This window comes from Artemia sp. Qi Xiang Cuo, chromosome 16, assembly GCF_049724085.1.
Source record: "Artemia sp. Qi Xiang Cuo chromosome 16, ASM4972408v1, whole genome shotgun sequence".
In the NCBI taxonomy this organism is placed as follows: domain Eukaryota; kingdom Metazoa; phylum Arthropoda; class Branchiopoda; order Anostraca; family Artemiidae; genus Artemia; species Artemia sp. Qi Xiang Cuo.
Window position 1 is genome coordinate 4,536,486 of NC_142809.1, and position 19,702 is coordinate 4,556,187.

At 34.8% G+C, this 19,702-nt stretch overlaps 1 protein-coding gene across 2 annotated transcripts in view; it reads right to left on the reverse strand.

Annotated features, from left to right (window-relative positions):
* LOC148942492 (uncharacterized) overlaps positions 1 to 19,702 on the reverse strand; it is an 84,947-nt gene that overhangs the window by 4,079 nt on the left and 61,166 nt on the right. The gene's annotated exons all lie outside the window — the stretch shown is intronic.

Sequence of the window (19,702 nt, forward strand, 5' to 3'; positions counted from 1 at the left end):
AACAAAAGCACATTTATACAGCGCTTATTTTGTCATTAGTTGATGACTGCACAAAACAGTGAAAATAGTTTAGCACTGCATGAGGGAGAATATACTAATTGATTATTGCTATTTATGGCCAGTATTAAGTCACTTGAAAAAATCACATATAAAAAAGCACATTTATAAGGCACAAATTTTGCCTTAATTGATGAAAGCACAAAGCAGTAAAAATAGTTTAGCACCGTATGAGGGTGAATATTCTAAATAATTATATTGCTACTAAATAATGATTGTTATTTAAGGCCAGTATTTTGTCAACTAAAAATGAAATAAAACAAAAGCACATTTATAGAGTGCTTATATTGTCGTTAGTTGATGACTGCACAAAACAATGAAAATAGTTTAGCACTGCATGAGGGAGAATATTCTAATTGATTATTGCTATTTATGGCCAGTATTAAGTCAATTTAAAAAATCACATATAAAAAAGCACATTTATAAGGCACAAATTTTGCCTTAATTGATGAAAGCACAAAGCAGTAAAAATAGTTTAGCACCGTATGAGGGTGAATATTCTAAATAATTATATTGCTACTAAATAATGATTGTTATTTAAGGCCAGTATTTTGTCAACTAAAAATGAAATAAAACAAAAGCACATTTATAGAGTGCTTATTTTGTCATTAGTTGATAACTGCACAAAACATTAGAAATAGTCTAGTACTGCACGAGGGAGAATATACTAATTCATTATTGCTATTTATGGCCAGTATTAAGTCACTTTAAAAAATCACATATAAAAAAGCACATTTATAAGACACAAATTTTGCCTTAATTGATGAAAGCACAAAGCAGTAAAAATAGTTTAGCACTGTATGAAGGTGAATATTCTAAATAATTATATTGCTACTAAATAATGATTGTTATTTACGGCCAGTATTTTGTCAACTAAAAAAGGAAATATAACAAAAGCACATTTATAGAGTGCTTATTTTGTCGTTAGTTGATGACTGCACAAAACATTGAAAATAGTTTAGCACTGCATGAGGGAGAATATTCTAATTGATTATTGCTACATTCATAGAGAGCTTATTTTGACATTAGTTGATGACTGCACAAAACATTAGAAATAGTCTAGCACTGCATGAGGGAGAATATACTAATTGATTATTACTATTTATGGCCAGTATTATGTCACCTAAAAACAAGCACATATAAAAAAGCACATTTAAAGAGCACAAATTTTGCCTTAATTGATGACTGCACAAAGCACTAAAAATAGTCTAGCACTGCATGAGGGTGAGTATTCTAATTAATTATTGCTATTTATGGCCGGTATTTTGTCACCTAAAAAAAGTACATATTAATAAAGCACAATTATGAAGCATGGATTGTCTTTAGCTGATGATTGCCCAAACAGTAAAAATGATCTAGCACTGCATAACAGGGAATATTTGATGATCGAGATAAAATTCTACGTAACGTAACGTAGAATCTTAAGTTATACCAGTGTGAAAGAACCATAAAAAACAAATATTGCATTACAACAGCCGACCAGATGTTTCTCTGAGGGGGAAAAGCACATATAAATATTAACTAACCAAAATATATGCATGGCTGACCTTTCCCCTGGGGTATGTTGCTTACCGAAAACTGTTTTAGTCAACGCATGTGATTTGAAAGCGAAACAACAACAGAAAACAACAAACAACAACAAACAACAAACAAACAACAAAAAACATGTCTTAACATAAAACAAAGTTTATAATATAAGCTCGTGACCACTAATTATAATCTATTCGACAGCAGGGACTCCAATTTGGAGCAGGAGGTAGTTACCTTCCCTGTCTAGGTAGTTCTATTAAAATACACTGCCCCGTAGATTATGAAAAACATATTTTTATTTATCCTGATAAAAATCAAAAATAAATACCGCCCCCTACATTTTCATGAATTGGCACCTCTGGATGACCACAGAATGAGTCCAAAATGAAGACAACATTACCTTTCCATCTCATGTGCAAAAATTTAGTTCCAACAAATGATAACTTTTCCAACTATGACACTTTTATAACCGAATGTTTTAGCTGCATGATCAATTGCCGGCTACAGAAGGAAGATACAGGTTATAATTGAAACGTACAAGATAAAAATAAAAGGATGCTAAAGCCCTTACGGTTCCTATCAATGGAAAAAAAGCTAGAAAATTACTCAACTAGTCTACAGTCAATCTTTCCAATTGAAAATGAATCATATATATATATATATATATATATATATATATATATATATATATATATATATATATATATATATATATATATATATATATATATATATTGACATTTTCTTCAACTAAAGAATTTAGTGTTTATCCTTATCACTATTGTGTACCATAAAACCTTGGGAGAGCTTTGGGGTACTTAAAGGGTCATTCACAATAAGATTTAGCTAACTTTCAGCATTCAAGTTCAATTTATCTGATTTTTTTTTAGCCAGCCAATGATGAAGCGCGATTGTCATTCCTTAGCTATATTAAATATAAAAAAAACAAGTTTTTTTAACTGAAAGTAAGGAACGACGTTAAAATTTAAAACGAACATAAATTATTCCGTTTATGAAAGGGGCTGTCCCCTCCTCAACGCCTAGCTCTTTAAGCTAAAGTTTTTTATTGTTTAAAAAAAATTAGAAACTCAAACTTTAGCGTAAAGAGCGAGGCGTTGAGGAGGGGACAGTCCCTTTCATATACGGAATAATTTCTGTTCGTTTTAAGTTTTAACGTCGTTGCTTACTTTCAGTTAAAAAAAACTTATTTTTTTCCTTTAATTTTTGAACGTTTTGAATTAATGCAGGTTTTGATTTTGGCTTAATTCTGTTCGTTTTAAGTTTTAAGTTCTGTTCGTTTTAAGTTTTAACGTCGTTGCTTACTTTCAGTTAAAAAAAACTTATTTTTTTCCTTTAATTTTTGAACGTTTTGAATTAATGCAGGTTTTGATTTTGGCTCATCGTACATGAATAATTAAAACAAAATTTGCATATTAATTTTACTTTCATTTGCTTAAATGGCTTTCTCGAAACTTGTTTAATTTTATTTACGAACGTTTTTATTAATAAATATACGTAACTTACGAATTAACTTACGTAACGAACTTCTATATTCATAGATTTTTCATATGTATATTAGGGGGCTCGCCTCCTAGTCAATACCTTGCTCTTTGAGCTAAAGTTCAAATTTTGTTCCAATTCTTTAAAAATGACACCTTAATCACAAAGGCCGTTAATTAGAATCTTTGGCTTAAAGAGCGAGGTATTGACTAGGGGGTGAACCCAATCACATACGTAATATTTTCTGTTCGTTTTAAGTTTTGATGTTGTTCATTACTTTCAGTTGAAAAACTTGTTTTTTTATTTAATTTCTGATCTTTTTTTTAAATAATACTGGGAAATCCGGCGCTCCCTTCATAGCTATGTCCCTTCCCCCATGAAAACTTCCTTTATGGAGAGATCCTCCCATATAACCCCCAACCTCCTCCACCTACCAGAAAAAATCACCCCTGAAAACGTCTGTATACTTCCCAATAACCAATACTATATGTTAACATTGGGTAAAGTTCATAACTTTCAGCCCTCTCTCCGAGGATTCGGGGGGAGGGAATTAAGTCATCCTAAAATACATATTTATCATATTTTCGACCACGTTGAACAAAACAGTTATATTGAGACTTTGATCGGGTGACTTTGGGAAAAAATGCGCATTGGAGGGGGCCTAACTGTCCTCCATTTTTTTGGTCACATAAAGAGAGCACAAGAACTTTTAATTTCGGTTCAAATGAGCACTCCCGCTATATTCTAGGACCACTGGGTCGATACGATCACCCCTGGGGGAAAAAAACAACAAATTAACACGCATCCGTGATCTTTCTTCTGGCAAAAAGTGCAAAATTCCACATTTTTGTAGATAGGAGCTTGAAACCTCTACAGTAGGGTTCTCTGATACGCTGAATATAACGGTGTGATTTTCATTAAGGTTCTATAACTTTTAGGGGGTCATTCCCCCTTTTTTCTAAAATCAGCCAAATTTTCTCAGGCACGTGACTTTTGATGGGTAGAACTAAGCTTGATAAAACTTATATATTTGAAATCATTATTAAAACCTGATTCTTTTGATGTATCTCTTGGTATGAAAATTCCATTTTCTACAGTTTCGGTTACCATTGAGACGGGTCGCTCCTTACTTACAGGTCGTTACCACAAACTGTTTGATAGAGAAAAACTATGCAAGGATTTAACGTTTCCTATCTGAACTAGCCAGAACCGCCAAACAAAACACATCTTATAATGAATTAAGTCGGCATTAGTTAAATCACATTCTGAATATGCCTTAAACCTTAAACAAAATGTGCAAAAATAAATTAAATAGTTTCAGTTCAGTTAGTGCTATAGCTCTGATAATTTAGTAAAATCTGTATAGTATACTTCGCTATCAGGGAATAGCGTTTCTCAAATAAAAAAACAAAACATTTGCATAAAATCCAATAATTGAAAAAAAAATTTAATATGTCATTACCTAATAATGATTTTTTATTTTCCGACGCTCTGGACTACGCATCCCGAACATGCTGAATTTACCAATGTTAAATTTAGTCAAATTTAGAAAGATAAGTTTTATTTTAACACAGTCGGAAGATTATTTCAAGAAAAATAAACTTGACCTTGTACCACGGACATAATCTCCCACACGGCCCATGTTTTCTTGCAATTAATCTATATTTGTATTTTTTGGCTCATTGTTTTTAAACATCTAATCCTTCTAGAGCTATTTTTTCTTTCAAGGAAGTTATTAACTTAAAGCCACTGATTTATTCAGATAGCCAGTGCGTGAACTTGAAATTTAATTAGGATAGAAACCAAATTTTGAACTTAGATGCAGCACTTAAAGGTCTACTTAGTACAAAAAAATCGGTGCTGCAGAGTCAAATCACTGACTGATCAGCTTTGGCTTCAAGGGTGTAATCCTTCCTGAAGTATTGTTCGTCCTTGTCAAGGAAGTCATTAATCATTTCACCTAATTACTTTACTAAATATCAATGGCTAATTGAGAATTCCTGCGGAGCCGGCTCTTAACTTGCTTAATGATTATTCAAACATGACCAGACCAAAACCCAAATGACCATGACCAATAATTTAGAAGATACTTTTTTTAGAATTTTTTTTTCAGTATTTTTTTTTAAGTAAAAATGCCTATTCTCCATATATATATGAGCTACTTCCCCTTAAATAACTTCGAAATTGATTTTTTTTCATGGGTGCCAATTCAAGAAAATGTAGGGTAGGGGCAAGGATTTTTAATGATGATACAAAAAAAATGTTTTTCAAAATTCAGGGGGGGGGGGAGTTTATCTCTAAAAACTATGCGTTAACCGCAGAATTGGACTTCTGGAGTAATGATAACTGTTGTTTGGAAGAAAATAGTTTTTTCAGTTTTTTTTTCTTAAGTAAAAATGCCTATTCTTCATATATATGAGCTACTTCCCCTTAAATAACTTTAAATTTAGTTTTTTCCAGGGGTGCAAATTCACAAAAATGTAGGGGAGAGGCAATGATTTTTTAATGATGATACAAAAAAACATTTTTCAAAATTCAGGGGGAGGGGGAATGTATCTCTAAAACCTATATGTTAACCGCAGAATTGGACGTCGAGAGTGTAGAATGATAGCTGTTCTGAATAAGACATACCCCATTACACAGGCTACCCCAAGAAAGGTATACTCTTTAACCAACCCCAATGAACCAATTCCTTTTTCAATGTGTGTAAAATGACTCTTGAAGTATAACTTAAATTTTGGAAGGAATGAATGATCAGACACCCTATTATACCCTCCCTATTACTCCAGTAAGAGTAAGCCCGAAGTAGATAGAAATACCGACAATACTTACACACAGAATAATTGGGATTGCTGTCTAATACTTTCGTGTTAAAAAAGTACTTCAATTCCATTGGTTTATTACTGTGACGTCAATCTGCCAATTTTTTTTTAGCCAATCACATTATTCCTTAGGTGTATACCAGTAAGAGTAAGCGTTTTTACCCGTTGTTGTATTTAGTTGTGGTTGTTATATCATTTTTTGAGCCATTAAAATTATGTAAAGCTTGATGACATGCTTTACAAGCAAATTCTCTGTTTCTCTGTGCTTGCCTGTCACACAATTTGTGTGAACACAATCTGTTGCACAATGAAAACTTTTAACAATTTTGAGCAAAAGTGACTGACTCTGGTACCCGATTAAGTGTTTTCGTTTTTTAGCGTTTGTGTTTTTTCTCATCTTCTATGTACGTATTAAGTTATTTAAGCTACTTTTTACTTTTTCTTCTTTCTTTTTTTATAGCTTTGTGTTTTTTCTCACCTTCTTATGTACATAGGCCTAATAATTTATTTAAGCTAATTTTGTTTTTTATTCCTTATTTCTTAATTAATAAAGACTCCCGGATGTGAAGCCGATCTTTTAAACTATTTACACAAAAATATTCTTTTATTTTATTTTTTACAAAGTTCACTGTCTACTAAAAGTTTAACCATTTTTCAAAGTTTTCATTTCATTTTAAATATTGCAGTCACAGTTATATTTATTTTTATTTTTGGATTGCATGTTTAATTTATCAACAATGTCAGATACAATTACTAAGCCTTCTAAGAATAAACTTCAAATTTGTTTGACCATTAATCAATATGGGGGACATCTTTGAAATTGAGAAATTTGATATCTACCAGAAGCAGTTCACTCATCCATAGTAGGGGGAATAAATACGGATATCAATACCCAAAAACACACTTATACCACCCAGAAGGAATGACCCGTGCCATAAACCATCCTCTAAAAAGCCAGAACAAGAAGCTCAATGGTTCATTAGATATTTTTGGTGGAAAGAATTTTAACCTTTTGGCAAGCCACCTGGCAGCTATTATAGCAACTTAAGACACACTGGCTAAATGGTCTTTACTCCTGTAAGACAGGGTGGCCTTAATACCCGGGCTTTTTTTCGGGGAGATGTTGTTTCAGGAAGAGGGAGGGGGGTAAACTAAAAAAAATGTAAAATATAAGCGAATTTCATGAAAAATACAAAAAACTGTGTGTTAGGAAAAATTGTTAGAATCTTGTTTTTTTTGAAGGGAGGGGGGATATGATGTGCCCAGCCACCCACCTAGCGCATATCCCCGTTAATACTATAATGATTGCATATCACGAATCAAAATTGACCTTGGAATGATTAGATATTCAAATAATCTATGAATCCTTGATTTCACCTTGTATTTTGAAGCAGTGTGAATGTTTCAAAATTTAAATTTTTTTTAATTTTTCAATGTTGAAATATAAAGCGTATTTGGCTCCATCGGAGCTTATGCTAGCCATTTTGAAAAATAAATGTGATCTTGTCTTGAGTGGTGCCGTTTGGCGGGGTGGGGGAGCAAGAGGGGGCATTTGTACCCCTCAATAATATGGAGAAAATATATTCTATAACCCATGCCCCTGACTCTCCCGATGTTGACCCCTCTTGACCCCCAAATAAAAATGCTTGAACTACGCTACTGCTTGTCTTGTCTAGTAGCAAACGGATTTTGGAAGTATATGTATGATTTTTAACATGGGTGTAAAGGTTTCTCTTTTTTTAGGAGATTCAGGCTCATCATAGTGAATTTAACCGATTCCAGTAAGCCAAAAGTAAATGCATACATGAGCCCTCTAGCCCTTGGCAGTCTAAGATATGATGACTCAGCACACCCACTCCCAAAGTGTTTTGATGGCAGCATCGGTCTCTGAAGCCCCCTAAGAGTTTGCGAGTATGATTTATAATGCAATTTCTCTTTTAAGACAGCCATCATCTGGTTTTTTTTTTTCGCTATGCGTTATACCCGCGGCACAATATTGTTAGACTTGTCGATAAAATAAAAATTACGCGCGACTACATCAGCAGTTCAGTGGCCAACAGTCAAGGGCGTATCCAGGATTTTGTTTGGGGGGGGGGGGTGTATTTGTTTCGGGGAGGGTTAAAAAAAAACAAATTAAATTAACTTCAAAATTTGTTTATTTATATTTGTCATGTTCTTACGAGTCAGAAAAATATTTAGCGGGAGGAGGGGTTCAAACCCCGTAGCCCCCTCCTAAATAGGGCCTTCTGGTTGTAGTGCCGCGGCTTTTAGTGCTAATTTTTTTTGTATTTAATGAGCTGAATTTAAATATAACAATAGTTTTTGCCTTGGAGTTCTAATTTGAAGGTATATGAAACTAATAAGACAGTTAACATAAAATCATTAACAAACCATAATGATGGATGACAGTGGTATATTTAAAAAAGTGTAGCTGATAAAAAATGATTTCATATTTGGATTCAGCAGCCCAAAAATATATCAGCAAAACATATTACAAATAAATAAGAATACAGGAACTAGTTATTATATAATTTTAAATGATTGATATATAATGATTTAACAGTAAACTTAATTGTGGATGATAGTGCTATATTAAAAAAAAAAAAAAAAACTGATTTCATATTTGGATTCAGCATCCCGAAAATTGCATGAATCAGCTTGAAAAAAAAAAGACTTGCCACTAAAGAAATAAAAATTAATCATGTTGGCTTGTGATCCCGTTCATAATTTCTCGAGTTTCAATCATATAAATCGTGAATTACCAATCAGAGTCGAAATTTAACGCATATTTTTTAGATTTAACGGATATTTAATACATTTTTAATTTAATGCATATTTTTTGAAACTAGAAAACATGGAAGTTTAGAATAACAGTTTTTCTATATGTAACAGGGAACTGGCAAATGATACAACCGAGGGGGTGCCCACTTTCCACCAACAGGAGTAAATTTCAGAACGACACGTACACCAAACAGTCCCGGAACGCTTAGTATAATTTTCGCCACACCTGGCACACTTCCGCCACGCTTAGCACGCATCACTTGGACATGATTTCTGAAAATAAGCGTACCCTCGATATTAACACAATCTATTCAAACCAATTTCTAGCCATTTTGGTTTTCCGCTTTAACTATACAAGTGTATATTAAAAAAAGGAAAAACATTCACAAATCTCTTACAACCGTTTTTGTAATTTGGCGTAAAGTCTCCAAATTTTGAAACGTAATGACCGTCTTTAACTATATTGATTTAAACTTATTAGCTTTAGAATAAGACAACAGTTTATATTTCAACAAAGAGTCGCGGCAAGAGCTCGTGCTATGCAGCATACAAATATAAATAATAGGGCTTATAATCCGTCAATAATTTACTTCAAACAAATTATCATAAGCTTACAAACTCGGAGCCCATAATATAATTTCTTAACTAGGAATATGGAACGGGCATTAATCTTACTTTTGCTAGCATTAACAAAGTCGCTACTAGTTTTATGCCCCTATAACTACATCTCTGTAGCTGTGGTTATTTGTTCTGTGAGGCGACACCGTTATAGTGGACTCAAAATCCTCCCATAACTCCCTCTTAGTCTCTGAGACTATTAAATAAAAAAACAAGTTTGTTTTAACTGAAAGTAAGGAGCGACGTTAAAACTTAAAACTAACAGAAATTACTCCGTATATGAAAGGGGCTGTCCCGTCCTTAACGCCTTGCTCTTTACGCTAATGTATTCTATTTTCAAACAAAGATAGAGCTGTGAGAAAGTCAAACTTTAGCGTAAAGAGCGAGGCGTTGAGGAGGGGACTGCCCCTTTCATATACGGATAATTTCTGTTCGTTTTAAGTTTTAATGTCGCTCCTTACTTTCAGTTAAAAAAACTTGTTTTTTTTATTTAATTTTTGAACGTTTTTGAATAAATGCAGGTTTTGATCTTGGCTCACAGTACCTGAATAATTAAAACAAAATTTTCATATTAATTTACTTTTATTTGGTCAAATGGCTTTCTCGAAACTTGTTTCATTTTATTTACGAACGTTTTTATTAGTAATAAATATACGTAACTTACGAATTAATTTACGTAACGAACTTCTATATTCATATATTTTTAATACGTATATTAGGGGGTTCGCCATAGTGATCTTCATAGTTTGTCATTTGGTTCGTTCTCGCTATTACTTGCAAAAACTCACCAAAAACGCGGACGACTTTATCCTAAATTTGTCGGATACACTGTTCACGAAAACTGATTGTGTGTATTAGAAAGGCAATCTGTATCAGTTTCAGTCACTCCTCCTCAGAGGGAAAAACTTTAAAATTCTAAAAATGTTTTTTTTTAATTATAAAATACTTTCTTAGATCATTCCTAAGAGCATTTCAATTTACTTATCCCGCTCCCCCACCCCAAAAAAGTGCCCAAAGAAACGATAATTAATAAGTATTTTACAATTTTAACGTTATTTTCATAATCTCACGGAGGAGTGATTGTAAACTAGTTCTAGACAATTAAACCCTACATTTGAACTGAACACCACAAATACAAGTCCATTAGGTTCCTTGCCGTCGGAAGACCTAGTACAATGACCAAGGGATCGTAACACCATCACCGTGATGTCGTGCTATAGAAAAGGTTATATGCTACTATTTTTGTGACGAAGCGTTGTGGTATAAAAGCCAGTCTCCATTTGGCCGATTCTGCAACTCTGCACTGCCAATCTGCAAATTTTATTTCAATGGAGACTTCTTTTCCGACTCCTTATTGGCAGTTTGCAGATACTGCAACCTTAGACGTTGCTTTTTCTGCAAGATGGCAGATTTGCAGAATCTGCCAAATGGAGACTGGCTTTAACAAAACTGATAAGACGTTGCGAAGTTGTAGATGACAACTTAACCCTCATAATGTCAGATCCAGCATTAATGACCTGACATTCGTGCTCGCAACTATCAATAAAGCTCCTTTTAAAACGCAACCCGCTTATTAGTCTCAACAACAAAAGAGAAGGAAAACTTAATCTCCGCCAAAGGTAGACATGACATGCCTGACGAACGAACATGGGTATCAACCTGTTATTCTTTTTATCAACTGAAAGCATGACTGCCTTAGTTGATTGACATTTTGTGCGACCTTAAAATGAAGCAAGAAAAGTATGAAATTTATTATATCAGAATCTGATCTACCCTTTTAATCAAGTTATTGGCTTATGACTAGAACAGCAATTTTGTAATTCATGCAGTGCATTCAAGCATGGCAAGAATATTTATGCGCAGGGTTGCCACTACAGTGTCATACTCATTGGTAAAATTCTAGACAAGCTAATTTTTGCTATCTTGGAAAGTGGTGTAGGTTAAGAAAATAACACCCAGTAATGAATACAGGGCCAAAAACATACTCTGGGAAGCAGTGGCGGATCCAGGGGGGAGGGGCGCCCCCCGTACGTAGTCAAAAGTAGTGTAATTTACTTAATTAACGCAAGATCGCGTTAATTAAACTTGTTCCTAACGCAAGTTTATCGGATCAACCTATCTTGCCCCCCCCCCCCAAAAAAAAAATCCTGGATCCGCCCCTGCTGGGAAGGTATAGCCAAGCTACTATGTTATTCCTCTTCTGACTTCTATGTCTTATAAATTTGCCTATTTGACCAGTCTATACTTGGTGTAACTTATACGAAACAACATTATACCCTAGTGCTTAGTTTCTTTTTCTCTGGTTTTAGTTCTGAAAATGTAGTTCCTGTTATTTGAGTAATTTAAGCAACATCAACGTTTTTTTTCTAAATTTAGGAAATGTGTTTGCAGATCTTCGAAACATCATAAATTGGGGTTGAGCAAAGTATTGAAGCTGAAAATACTTTTCTTGTGCTTCATTTAAGCCGAAGATATATTTTGCAAGGTTTCACTTCTATAAAACAAAGACTTTTAACGATCATCGTAGGTCATTGCCCTCTAAAGGGAGAAGGAGTGAAGGTATGCACTTCAAAACACCTTCCTCGGACATACTTTCGTTGTAGATCCATCCCTGAAAGTTTCATTTTCCTAACATAACTACTTTCCAAGATAGCAAAAAGTAGCTTGTCTAGAATTTTGCCATCATCCTTAGCGTTGCATGAGAGGCAAATGACGTTAAACGTTAGCATGATTACTGCTTGAAGCGGTAGTTGTCGGATAGGTTACACTTGCTAACCCCGAAAAATGCAGAATAAGTGACTTTATATATAAACAAAATATTCAATCTATTAGAAAAAGAAAAAAAAACTACCAAACTGTACGTAGGTAACAAGAAAGGACAGTTAATAGCGAAATGTGGCACACCTTAAACGATTGGTGGATAAGCTATGTTTGGGGTGGAGTGTACGTGATTAAGGATGCTATCCGTCTAGTTATCCCTAGCGTTTCAATTAAAAGGTTGCCGGATATGGCTGTATCCAGGGAGGTGTAGGGGGTGTGAACCCCCCACCCCACCCTACAGAAATGTTTGCCCGACTCGTAAAAACATAACAAAAATGAATATAAACAAATTTTTGATGTGATTTTTGAAGTTTTTTTGTAAAGCTCCGCGAAAAAATCCTGGATACGACTCTGCTGCCAGATAAGTATTTATTGTTCTTTTTTACAGATTACATTCGGGGAAGATAGTATTAAGCCAATCACAGGCAGCGCAATAGCGCTGCCTAAGTAAAGAACATGTTGGCACAATGTATTATTTTTAATTTTTTTATTTTTGGTTTCCAAACCAGGGCACTTGGTATCGAAGGAGTTGTCGTAGAAACTTCGAAAAGGGCTTATTCAATTGGAAATTGGAGTTGCTTGTGCCCTTTTCAGTAGTCGAAAGTGATTGGAAGGCAACTAACACCCCTTCCACGCCCGCCATTTTCCCAAACACATCCAATCAAAATTTTGAGCTAGTCATTTTGTTCAGCGAAGTTGATTTTCAGATAGAAAATATGTTTTTGAGGAGGACACTCCCCCACAGCCCTCAGGGCAAGGGTTTAAATTATGCCCTGGGGGCATATAAGAACGATGTTGGCACAATGTAATATTTTTTATTTTTTTTCTTTAGACCAGGGCACTTCATATCGAAGAAGTTGTCGTAGAAAATTCGAAAAGGGCTCATTCAATTGGAAATTGGAGTGGCTAGTGCCCTTTTTAATAGTCGAAAGTCATTGGAAGGCAACTAACACATCTAATCAAAATTTTGAGATAGCCATTTTGTTCAGAGTAGTTGATTTCCAGATAGAAACTATGTCTTTGAGGAGGACACTCCCCCAAAGCCCTCAGAGCAAGGGTTGTAAGTAACGCCTTGTGGGCATATACGGTTTTTATAGAAAGTGTTGTCATAGAAACTTCAAAAAAGGCTCATTCAATTGGATATTCAAAGGGCTAGCGCTCTTTTTAATAGTCGAAAGTGATTGGAGGGTAAAAAAACGCCCCTCTCACGCCCACCTCTTCCCCAAACACATCCAATCAAAATTTTGAGATAGCCATTTTGTTCAACGTAGTTGAAAGTTCTAAGTCTTTGAGGACGACAACCCCCCACATTCCTCATGAATGAATGTGCATTGTCAGTTTAATATACATATACTGATATTTAGTAATCAAAATGTTAATATTATTTTATTTATTAAAGTTATAAAAGTAAAAACATTTATATTTTTTCAGTAAAGTGCAAATTATACTCTGGCCTTGGGAAGGCTTAGGGGTTCTGAGCCCAACTCATGTTAATTTCTTCTCGTTTTGAGTTTGCCTCGGTTATTTATTGTAATTTCTATTCGTTTTGGGTTTCATTTATTTATCGATGCTGATTTGAGGTAGTTTCGCGCATGGTAGAATATTTGATTTTATTTTGGCTCATTTTTGGTTTAATGGAGTTCGTTACTATTCTTTGAAAAACTTATTTTGTGGAAAAAGTTTTTTTTAACTAATAAGTTTTATAAGGCATGATCGAATGTTGTTCAGCTTATAGTTTTCTGTATTTAATTTTCTGATTTTCATTGTTGTTGTGTTTTTACTGTTATGTCCAATAATTGTTATAGTGTCTTTATTTCAAAATATGACGAGAAAATTAGCCGAGTGACTTAAAATTTAACTTAAAGCTCACCTGTTGCATAATGAAAATTTGTAACTATGCCTAGAGGAATTCCCGTCGAATTGCATTAATATTAGCTTGATGATGACTGATTTCCTTTCTGTTAGTGCTAAACTGCGTTTAGTATCAATTCCTTTTGTTTTATAAAGGTTAAGATGAATCCAAATTCCGCCCAAGTGATTGGTAATAAGGGACTATTCACTAGGTTACATCCAGTATAGCCAAACATGAGCGTTTAACTGGAAGCAAAATGGGAACATACGCTGCAGGATCCGAGGCACGTTCTGAAACACGAATTCATTTATAACACAACAAGAGTTGCATAGCCCGTTGATTGGCAGCAAAAGCTATTATCGGATTTGGCATTAGACATCCGGGTAGAGAAAAAGGCTATTACAGCAATTTTACATCTGTCAAAATTTTTAAAGGGCTTCCTTAAGGAAAAGGGCAATTAGATGATAAGCTTAAAAAAATATAGTCGGGTGAAATACAACACTTAAGATGGTGCTCTGTTGCTCTAAGGGGAATAACATCTTGGATTGTAGTCAAATCGAATGAAGAAGTCTCGTGTTGTCGAATAAATCAGTAGTCAACTTAGTTTCGAGGGGGCGTGCATTTCCAGAAATCAGGTTTACCAGGTGACGCGTGGCGGACGTGTGCCAAGCGTGGCAGAAACTGTACCAAGCGTGGTGGAACTTTGTGGCAAACGTGGCGTTGTGAGATGCACACCAGATGATAGAAAGTGGACACCCCTCGGGGGGGGGGGGGTAAAGCATAGCATATATTAAATACGCAACCTAACCTATGTACCTTTTTTGCTCCTAAAAAAAACAAAGTTTATATATTGTTTCTGGAGTGAGAAACCCCTGTTTCAAAGGAATTCTCTCTTTAAAGAAGCTGCCTGACTAGTTTTTTGTATCACAAATTCTCGCGTGTTGCCTGGCTTAATACGTAAGTACTTACTCTACCCAACCCCCTAATTTGCAAATTTATAGCACAAATTATACAAGTCCTATGCATTCTGTCACCCGCCACTTGTCTTTGTGGCTATGAAACCGGTTTTCTCAAATCTTACATTCAGATCAAAATTCATGATTGTGTTCTGAATAATTAACAAGTACCCAATTTATTTATTATTATTAACCCTTCCCAATTAAATATTCCTTCGTACATGCCATACATGCATCACAGAAAATCACTCTCAGGCAAGGCTGTATCCAGAGGAAGGTTACCGGTTTGACCCCCCCCCGCCCCCTCCAATTTTGTCCAAGTCGTAAATTAGGTAACAAAAATAAATATCAAGGCCGTATCCAGGGGGGGGGGTCACCCGGTTTGAACCCCCCCCCCCCGACATTTTTGACCGAGTCGAAAATAAGTCGAAAATTAGTAAAACCTAGGTAAAAATCAGTATAATTAGTCGAAAACTGAGTCAAAAATTAGTAACCCCCCCCCGAAGAATTCAAAAATTAGTAAACCCCCCCCCCCCTAAAAAAAATCCTGGATCCACCCTTGATAAATGTAAACAAATTTTTGACACGTTTCAATAGTCTTTTTGAACCCCCCCCCCCCTCCGAGCAAAACTAACCCCTATCCCCGAACGACAATCCTGGATACCACCTTCCTTGCTCTGAGGGTTGCTTTTGACCACAGTATATAAATTATAGGCAGCATGATCTTTCCCTATCTCACCCATTATAAAAACCCGGAGTGAGGTGCGAGTGCTCCAGAGAACGTAGAAACCACAGTATATAAATTATAGGCAGTATGATCTTTCCCTATCTCTCCCATTATAAAAACCCGGACCGAGGTGCGAGTGCTCCGAAGAACGTAAAAACATAAGCGGCATTAGATCTTTTCACGGGTGGACAAGTCAGATTTCTCTTGAACGCAAAACTTGCCTTCAACGTTGGAACATTAAATTTTGAAGAAACTAATTTTAAATTAATTTATTCTAATACATAAATGAAAATCGGTAATTAGTAGTGCAATGTTATTATTAGATGTTTTTAGGAATTAAAAAGTAGGTTTCGAAGTCTCAAGTTGGTTTCAAAGGCATTTTGAGAAAGTTTCTGCCAAATACGTGTTCCAGGGTAATTGGACCGCTGATGGCAGATCAAATGAGAGGAGCTGTTTGTACGCGCAAATGCAAGAATAAGTGGGAGGAGCTGTTTGTTCGCACCGAGAATGAAGAGCCAGAAATTATCTGCGGTAAACTTACTGCTATATCTTTATACTGTGGTAGAAACATAAGCGACATTAGATCTTTTCACGGGTAGATAAGTCAGATTTCTCTTGAACGCGAAACTTGGTTTCAACGTTGGAACACTAAATTTTGAAGAAACTAATTTTAAATTAATTTATTCCAATACATAAATGAAAATCGGTAATTAGTAGTGTAATGTCATTATTAGATGTTTTTAGGAATTAAAAGTAGGTTTCGAAGTCTCAAGTTGGTTTCAAAGGCATTTTGAGAAAGTTTCTGCCAAAATACATGTTCCAGGGTAATTGGACCGCTGATGGCAGATCAAATGAGAGGAGCTGTTTGTACGCGCTAATGCAAGAATAAATGGGAGGAGCTGTTTGTTCGCACCGAGAATGAAGAGCCAGAAATTATCTGCGGTAAACTTACTGCTATATCTTTATACTGTGCTTTTGACATCAAGACCCGAAATCATAAACCAAAATATTGTTTAATAACGCATATCTTCATCTGTAACACGCATTTCAGTCTAAATAACTCAATCTTAGTCGTCATGACAATCCAAAGCTTCAAAATTAGTCAACTTTCTCTCCCTTCTTTATACAACTCCCCTCTTGCTATCACCCTCTTCTTTACCAAATATTGATCGACTCTTCCCAAATGTATTGCAAGATTATATAGGCTTACTATACTTAATTCTAAGGTAGTCCCGCCAGCTAGAAAAGTAATACAATGAAAATGCAGGATCGTCTTTCCAAGAAAAATCTTTAGACTATACGAGTAACAGCTTCCGTTCCGTCAAGGAATCAAGAGCTGGGCTTTCAAGCTTTTTCAGAATAGAAGTATCAACATCAAGGGTGTAGTTCTTCGAAAATGGCTTAAAGGCAAAAATGACTTTTCTAGTGGCTCATTATCCAGTCGCCATATTTACGGAGGCTAATTTACGTCATTGGAGATAAGGGAGGGCATTCATGATTGTATTGTTGCAAAAATATGCTTCACGCCGTTGGTAACTGTTATCACAGTTGAATTTGCAAAGTTGTGCCTACCTAAAATCACCAGGCACGTTAACTGCAGGGGGGGGGGGGTAATTATCCTCTTAGATTTTGTATATACCTTTTTTGATTTTTAAATTTAAGAAAATTGAAAAGAATTTGCCCCCCCCCCTAGATTTTGAAAAATACATCCTTTGTAGGATGTAGGTTTTAGGTTAATAGAAGAGCTTAAGCCATGATAACAAAATAATGCGTTATGATGATACAAATTATTGATTGATATGTTTAATACTTGTGTTGGTTATAATTACTATTAGCAAATATTATGATTATAAATCCTAGCGAGTAAATATTTTAAAATCATCAATAGCAAGCTTAGCTAAATTTTTCCAGCAGTTTAATGAAAATGAAAATAACGAAAAGGGCATTTTTCAATGAAAATACCAGAAATAAGGTATTTTTTAAATCTAAGCTGGGGGAATCTTGGGGTACATTTCCCTCCAATTGACACCACTGCTATGACATAACGAGCGGTGTTAGGACAGGTACACAATATTAAAGGGTCAGAAAACTGTGACCAAATCAAGTTTCGGCACCGTTTTTCCTGCCACTAAAGATAGTGTTTTTTTTCAAGAATCAGAACAAACAATTTCAAGACTTTTCTCAAAAAGACTTAAAGGTTCATTTGACCAATAGTCGCCTAGTCCACGCTTTCTCTGAAGTTCTAATGGACGATCTGGTCAGGTATTGGTGGCAGGTCTGAGATTGTTTTGTCCTGCTTAACCAGCACCATATGCTACCTATACCACATTTCTCCCTCATTGAAATACAGGAAACAAAGAGTAAATAGTATCATACCCAAACGGGAAACAGTCTGTGTCACAGATGCTTGCTGCTTTTCAATATAAAAGAGACATGCAATTTGTTACCTGCGTTTTCTGATGCTTTTTTTATTTTGCATCCGGCTTTTTGAATTAGATTAAAGATAGGCTAAAATTCAGGACGGTAATTTTATGCCATTATTTATCTGATTTTTTTCTGGGTGTTACCCTTTCTCGGTATCAAATAACAAGACAAGTATTGGGCGTGGACCATTCTAATAAGTTAGCAAATTTTACCTTGTTCACTATGCGATGAAGACAAATAAAATTATGGAACAAAACTATTAAAGGCTTCTAAAATGGACTCCTAAAAAAGGGATAAAAAAAAGTGTATATCAATCTCATCGAGACAGGTTTCTTTGCATATAAAGAAACCACAAAAACATCCATCTTTTTAAGCCATTAAATAAAAAAAACAAGTTTTTTAAACTGAAAGTAAGGAGCGACATTAAAACTTAAAACGAACAGAAATTATTTCGTATATGAAAGGGCGTTGAGGAGGGGCTGTCCCCTCCACAACGCCTCGCTCTTTGCGCCATAGTTTTTTATTGCTTTAAAAAATAAAGATGTGAGAAAGAGTCAAACTTCAGCGCAAAGAGCGAGGCGTTGAGGAGGGGACAGCCCCTTTCATATACGAAATAATTTCTGTTCGCTTTAAGTTTTAATGTCGCTCCTTACTTTCAGTTTAAAAAACTTGTTTTTTTTATTTAATTTCTGATCGTTTTTTAGTTAATGCAGCTTTTATTTTGGCTCGCCGTCATTGAATAAGTAAACAAAATTTCCATAAAAATTTTACTTTTCTTTTGCTAAATGACTGTCTCTAAATTTGGTTCTGACGTAATTTACGAATTAACTTACGTAACGAACTTCTATATTCGTATATTTTTCTTCTGGCAAAAAATACAAAGTTGCAGATTTTTGCAGATATGAGCTTGAAACCTATGTTGTAGGGTTTTCTGATACGCTGAATCTGACGGTGTGATTTTTATTAAAATTCTTTCACTTTTAGGGGATGTTTTCCCCCTCTTTGAAAAATCATGTAAATTTTATCAGGCTCGTAGCCTTTGATGAGTAATACTAAACTTAATAAAATTCATACATTTAGAATCAGCATTATAAGCCTATTCTTTTGATACATATATTGACATCATAATTTCATTTTTAAAAGTTTCGATAACTATTGAGCCATATCGCTTGTTTTTTTTTATTGTTTTTTTTTTTTATTTAGTATATTGTATTAAGTATATTATTGGGTTATACCCTTATTCAATACCACGCTCTGTACGTTAAAAGTTAAAAAAAATTTTAATTCACAAACCCCTGAATCACAAAGGCCGTTTAATTAGAATAGATAGCTCTTTTGAAAGCACTAAAAAAAACTGTAGCGTAAAGAGCGAGGTATTGACTTGGGGGAGAATCCCCTCATATACGTAATAATTTCTGTTCATTTTAAGTTTTAATATTGCTCTTTACTTTCAGTTGAAAAAACTTGTTTTTTTTAATTTAATTTCTGATCGTTTTTTAAATAATGCTTGGAAATACGGCGCCCCCTTCATAGAAATGCCCCTTACCCCAAAGAAACATCCTCCACAGAAAGATTCTCCCGAGTAACACTCTCCTCCAGCCCTCCCCCCCCCTCC